Source organism: Giraffa tippelskirchi, chromosome X, assembly GCF_054371585.1.
Source record: "Giraffa tippelskirchi isolate mGirTip1 chromosome X, T2T-mGirTip1v1.2.pri, whole genome shotgun sequence".
Taxonomy (NCBI): Eukaryota; Metazoa; Chordata; class Mammalia; order Artiodactyla; family Giraffidae; genus Giraffa; species Giraffa tippelskirchi.
The window spans coordinates 33,259,634-33,266,884 of record NC_137289.1 but is presented as its reverse complement, the minus strand read 5'-3'; the positions used below and the strand labels follow the sequence as shown (position 1 = coordinate 33,266,884).

At 36.4% G+C, this 7,251-nt stretch overlaps 1 pseudogene; it reads left to right on the top strand.

Moving 5' to 3' along the window:
* The first annotated feature begins 4,811 nt into the window (after window positions 1-4,811).
* On the top strand, window positions 4,812-5,157 carry LOC145535512 (guanine nucleotide-binding protein G(I)/G(S)/G(O) subunit gamma-5 pseudogene; annotated as a pseudogene).
* The last annotated feature ends 2,094 nt before the right edge of the window (window positions 5,158-7,251 follow it).

Sequence of the window (7,251 nt, the reverse complement as noted above, 5' to 3'; positions counted from 1 at the left end):
CTATATTAAAAGAAATCAAATTAAGTATGTTACTTGGATCTACTAAGCCATGTCCTGGGTGTTTTACTTGCTCTGTTTTGTTTAATTTAAAAAAATCGACTAGGAAGGTGTTATCAACATTCCCATTATATGGATGAGAATACTGAGGCACAGAGGGAGTAGTGAACTTAGTAGTAAGTGACACAGATGCTTCTTGGTGAGCGTATTCATCTATACTTTGTAAACTTTGCAGGAAAGGGCCTTGTCTATCTAGACTGTTGGAGGAAAAAATCTCGACTTCAATTCTATCGATTACAAAAAATTAAATATGTTGCTATATCTATTAAGCAATGTTCTTGGTGTATACATGTGCTCCTTCATTTAATTAAAAAGGAAATCTACAAGGAAGGTTTGATCAACATTCCCATTTTATAAATGAGGAAACTGAGGCACAGAGACATTATTAAAGTTACAAGTTACTGAAAGATGCTTTTTGGACAGTGTATTTGTCTATACTCAGTAAATTTTGTGGGAAAGGGCATCATCTATCTAGATTATTGGTGGGGGGATATACTTGCTTTCAATTCTTTGTACAAAAAAAAATGATTTATGTTACCTAAATCTAAGCAATGTCCAGGTGTTTTACATGCTCATCTTCATTTAACTTAAAAGAAAATCTACAAGGAAAGTGTTATCAACATTCTCATTTATGGATGAGGAAACTAAGCACAGGGGCATTAATGAAATTACTAGTAACTGAAAGAGGTGCTTTTTGGTGAACGTATTTATAATTAGTAAACTTTGCGGGAAAGGGCATTGTGTATCTAGTTTGTTGGGGGAAACTACTCGATTTCAGGTGTATATTTTAAAAAAATCAAAACTAAGTATGTTACTTATATCTACTAAGCTTACCCTGGGTGTTTTACATGCTCTGCTTCGTTTAATTAAAGGAAACATTTACTTGGCGGTGTTATCAACATTCCCATTTTAGAGATGAGGAAACTGAGCCACAGAGGCATTAGTGAATTCACTAGTGACAGACATGCTTCTTGGTGAGCGTATTTATGTATACTTAGCAAATTTTGTAGGAAAAGCCACTGTTCATTTAGATTGTTGGGGGAAAATACTCGATTTCAATTTTGTCTAATAAAAAGAAAAAGCAATTCATTTAGATCTAGTAAGCAATGCCCTGGGTATTTTACACACTCAGTTCAGTTCAAACGCTCGGTCGTGTCCAATTCTTTGCGACCCCTTGGACTGCAGCACGCCAGGCCTCCCTGTCCATCACCAACTCCCGGAGCTTGCTCAAATTCATGTCCCATCGAGTCAGTGATGCTATCCAATCATCTCATCCTCTCTGGTCCCCTTCTCCTCCTGCCTTCAATCTTTCCCAGCATCGGGGTCTTTTCCAAAGAGGCATTTCTTCGCATCAGGTGACCAAAGTACTGGAGTTTCAACTTCAGCATCAGTCCTTCCAGTGAATATTCAGCACTGATATCCTTTAGCATGGACTGGCTGGATGCTATGCTACATTTAATTTTTAAAAAAATCTATGAAGAATGTGTTATCAACATTCCCATTTTATAGATGAGGAAACTGAGGCACAGAGGCATTAATGATTTCCTAGTAAGTGCCAGAGATGCTTCTTGGTGAGTGTATTTATCTATACTTAGTAAACTTTGTAGGAAAGAGCACTGTCAATCTAGATTGTTGGGTAAATGCACTTGATTTCAATTCTATATGAAAAAAAGAAAAATTCAGTGTGTTACTTAGATTTATGAAGCAATGCCCTGGATGTTTCACATGCTTTGCTTCATTTAATTAAATAAATATTGACAAGGAAGGTGCTATCAACATTCCCATTACATAAATGAGGAAACTGAGGCACAGAGGCATTAATGAAGTTACCAAAGTGAATGAGAAGCTTTTAGGTGAGCATATTTATGGAAACTGTAAATTTGTGGTAAAGGGAATTAACTATCTAGATTGAGGGTGATATAAAACTTGACTTCAATTCACTCTTTAAAAGAAAAGAATTAAGTATGTTACTTAGATCCCCTAAACAATGTCCTGGGTGTTTTACATGCTCTGCTTCAGTTAATTGAACAGAAAATAAATGAGGAATGTGTTATCAATGCTCTCAATTTAAAGATGAGGAAACTGAGGCACAAAGGCATTAATGAAGTTAATAGCAAGTGAAAGAGATGCTTTTTGTTGAGCGTATTTGTCTATATGTAGAAAACTCTGGGGGAAAGGGCACTTTCTATCTAGATTATTGGGGGAATAGACCTGCTTTCATATCTATATATTTAAAAAATAAATATTTATTTAGATCTACTAAGCAATGTCCTGGGTTTTTACATGCTCTGCTTCATTTAATCAAAAAAAAAATCAACTAGGAAGGTGTTGTCAACATTCCCATTTTATAGATGGAGAAACTGAGGCTAGAGTCCTTAGTGAAGTTACTACTAAGGGAAAGAGATGCTTTTTGGTGAGCATTTTTATCAATCAGTTCAGTTCAGTTCAGTCGCTCAGTCCTGTGTGACTCTTTGCGGCCCCATGGACTGAAGCACGCCAGGCTTCCCTGTCCATCACCAACTCCTGGAGTTCACCCAAACTCGTGTCCACTGAATTAGTGATGGCATCCAACCATCTCATCCTCTGTCGTCCCTTTTTCCTCCTGTCTTCCATCTTGCCCAGCATCAGCGTCTTTTCAAGTGAGTCAGCTCTTCACATCAGGTGGCCAAAGCATTAGAGTTTCAGCTTCAACATCGTTCCTTCCAATGTACATTCAGGACTGATTTCCTTTAGGATGGACTGGTTGAATCTCCCTGCAGTCCAAGGGACTTTCAACAGTCTTCTCCAACACCACAGTTCAAAAGCATCAATTCTTCGGCGCTCAGCTTTCTTTATAGTCCAACTCTCACATCCATACATGACTACTGGAAAAACCATAGCCTTGACTAGACGGACCTTTGTTGGCAAAGTAATGTCTCTGCTTTCTAATATGCTGTCCAGGTTGGTCATGACTTTCCTGCCAAGGAGTAAGCATCCTTTAATTTCATGGCTGCAGTCACCATCTGCAGTTATTTTGGAGCCCCCAAAATAAAGTCTACACATTGGAAGTGGTCAAACAGGAGATGGCACGAGTGCTTGCTTTTAGTGAGCGTATTTAAATATGAAAGGGTAGGTCTGTCCAGATTGTTGGGGGGAAAAGCTCGATTTCAATTCTCTTTATTAAAACAAAAAAATTAAGTGTGTTACTTAGACCTACTAAGCTATATATTCTGGGTGTTTTACATGCTCTTCTTCATTTAATCAAAAAGAAAATGTATGAGGAAGGTGTTATCAACATTCCCATTTTATAGATGAGGAAACTGAGGTACAGAGGCTTTATCAAATTTACTGGTAAGTGAAAGGAATGATTTTGGTGAGCATTATTTATCTATACTTAGTAAACGTTGTGTGAAAGGGCATGGTCTACCTAGATTTTGGTGGGAAAATTACTCTTTCAATTCTATTTTAAAAAATTAAGTATGCTACTTAGATCTACTAAGAAATATCCTGGGTGTTTTACATGCTCTGCTTCATTAAATTGAAAAGAGAATCTACAAGGAAGGTGTTATCAACATTCCCATTTTACAGTTTTTACAGGAAACTGAGGCACAGAGGCAGTAATGAAGTTACAAGAAGTGAAACGGATGATTTCTTTGAGAGCGTATTTATCTACACTCAGTAAACTTTGTGGAAAAGGGCATTGTCTGTCTAGATTGTTGGAGAAAAAAACTCAATTTCAACTCTCTTTTATAAAAAAAAGTAAGTATTTTACTTAGATCTACTAAGTAACATCCTGGATGTATCATATGCTCTGTTTCATTTAATTGAAAAAATCAAAGAGGAAGGTGTTATCAACACTCCCATTTTATAGATGAGTAAACTGAGGCACAGAGGCATTAATGAAGTTACTAGTAAGTGAAAGAGATGCTTTACGGTGAGCGTATTTATGGACAGATAGTAAATTTTGCAGAAACGGCATTGTCTCTAGATTGTTGGTGAAAAAAGTTCAATGTCAACTCCATCTACTAGAAAAAAAACAAAGCTAAGTATGATACTTAGATCTACTAAGCAAAGTCCGTCTTGTTTTACCTGCCTCCCTGCATTTAATTAAAAAGAAAAACGACACAGAAGGTGTTATCAACGTTCCCATTTTATAGATGAGGAAACTGAGGTTCAGAGGTATTAATGAAGTTACTAGAAAGTGAAAGAGATGCTTTCTCATGAGTGTATGGACCTAGACGCACTAAACTTTATGGGAAAGTGCATTGTCGGTCCAGATTACTAGGGAAAAAAACTCGATTTCAACTCTCTCTTCTAAAAAAAAAAAACAAAATTAAGTATGCTACTTACATGTCTAAGCATGTCCTTGTTGTTTCACAGGCTCTCCTTCATTTAATTAAAAAAAAAAATCTACGAGGAAGTTGTTTTCAACATTCCCATTTTAAACATGAGGAAACTGAGGCACAGCACCATTAGTGAATGTAATAGTAGGTGAAAGATGCTTTTTGGTGAGCGTATTTATCTATAATTAGAAAACTTCATGGAAAAGGGCTTTTTCTATCTAGAACCCACTTTCAACTCTACCTATTAAAATATTAAATATGTTATTTAGATCTACTAAGCAATGTCCTGTGTGTTTTACATGCTCTGCTTCACTTAATTAAAAAATCATCTAGGGGGGTAAAGGACCAGAAACTTAAGAGACAAAGTTCCAAGCCTCACCCCCAGCTCAGCCGACTGGCCCAGCAGACCCACCGCAGACCTGCTGACGGCCCGCGGATCTGCCATCCTTTCGAGCGCGCCATGTCGGGTTCATCCAGCGTCGCGGCTATGAAAAAAGTGGTTCAGCAGCTCCGGCTGGAGGCCGGGCTCAATCTGGTGAAGGTTTCCCAGGCAGCTGCCGATTTGAAACAGTTCTGTCTGCAGAATGCGCAACATGACCCTCTGCTGACTGGAGTATCTTCAAGTACAAATCCCTTCAGGCCCCAGAAAGTCTGTTCCTTTTTGTAGTAAGACGAATCTTGACAAGGTTTTCCAAACCACTTTTCATAAACCAGTGAATATTCAAAGGAAAGCTAAATTTGAAGCCTGTACAAAAGCCTCTCTGTAACGTGCCATACTATACAAGCTTCTACTTTTGTCAGTCCTTAATGTCTACCTCTCTGAATATTCATAATTTTCTGTTTCACAAGGGTAATTATTTTTATATACACTGATGGCAGCATACAATAAAATACTTAGTATAAAAAAAAATCAGCTAGGACGGTGTTATCAACATTCCCAATTTATAGATGAGGAAACTGAGGCAAAGGGGCATTAATGATATAACTAGTAAGTGGAAGAGATGCTATTTGGTGAACGTACTTATGGACATTGAGTTAAATTTCACAAAAGGTCACTGGCTATCTAGATCGTTGGCAAATAAAACTCAATTTCAATTCTATCAAAAAAAAACCTGAATTAAGTGTGTTGCTTAGATCTACTATGCAATGTCCTTGGTGTTTTACATGATTAACTCCATCTAATTAAAACCAAAATCTACGAGGAATGTGTTATCAACATTCCCATTTTATAGATGAGGAACCTGAGGCACAGAGGGATTAAAAAGTTAATAATAAGTGAAAGAGATTCTTTTTGGTCAGCATTGTTTATGTATACTTAGTAAAGTTTGTGGAAAGGTCAAAGTCTGTCTAGATTGTCAGGAAAAAACTTGATTTCCAATCTGTCTATTAAAAAAAACAGAATTAAGTATACTACTTACATCTATGAATCAATTTCCTGGGTGTTTTCCATGCGCTGCTTATTTTACTTTAAAAAATCTACAAGGAAGGTGTTATCAACATTCCCATTTTATACATGAGGACACTGAAGCCCAGAGGTATTAATGAAGTTACTAGTAAGTGAAAGAGATGCTTTTTGGTGAGCATATTTATCTATACTTAGTAAACTTTTTGGGAAAAGACTATCCAGAATGTTGGGGGAAAATACTTGTTTTCAATTCCATCTACTAAAAAAGTAAACAGAATTAAGTATGTTACTTAGATCTACTAAGCAATGTCCTGGGTGTTTTACATGCTCTGCTTCATTTACTTAAAAAGAAAATCTACAAGGAAGGTGTTAGCAACATTCCCATTTTACAGACAGGGAAACAGGCTAGAGGCATTAACGAAGTTATTAGTGAATGAAAGAGATGTGTTTTGGTGAGGTATTTATTGACATTTGCAAAATTCATGAGAATGGGCTTTGACTATCTAGATTGTGAGGAAATAAATCTAGATTTCAATTCTCTCTATTAAAAAACACAAAATTAAGTATGTTACTTAGATCTACTAACCAATGTCCTGGGTATTTTACATGCTCTTCTTCATTTACTTAAAAAGAAAATCTATGAGGAATATGTTATCAACATTCCCATTTTATAGATGAGGAAACTGAGGTACAGAGGCATCAATGAAGTTACTAGTGAGTGAAAGAGATCCTTTTTTTTTTTGAGAGCCTATTTATCTACACTCAGTAAACTTTGTGGAAAGTGCACTGTCTATCTAGAATGTTGCGGGGGGAAAAATCAATTTCAGTTCTCTCTATTAAAAAGAAAAAACAAAATTAAGCATGTTACTTGGACTACTAAGCAATGTTCTCGGTGTTTTACAGGGTCTGCTTCATTTAATTGAAAAGAAAATCTACGAGGAAATTGTTATCAATATTCCCATTTATACTTCAGGAAACTGAGGCATTAATGAAGTTGCTAGTAAGTGAAAGAGATGCTTTTGCTAACCGTATTTATCTATACTTAGTAAACGTTGTGGGAAAGGGCATCGTCGATCTAGAATGTTTGGGGAAAAAAGCTTGATTTCAATTCTATTAAAAATAAACAAAATTAAGTATGTTACTTAATTCTACTAAGCTTGTCCTCAGTGTTTTACATGCTCTGGTTCATTTAATTACAAATAAAATGTACGAGGAAGGTGTTATCACCATTGGCATTTTATAGATGAGGAAACTGAGACCCAGAGACATTAATGGCGTTACTAGTAAGTTGGGGAAATACATGCTTTTTGGTGAGCATACTTATCTATTTAGAAAACTTTGTGGGAAAGGGCATTCTCTGGCTAGATTGTTGGGGGAAAAAACCCAATTTCAATTCTCTCTATTAAAAAAAGAAAGTGTGTTGCTTAGATCTTCTAAGAAATGTCCTGGTTGTTTTACACGCTCTTC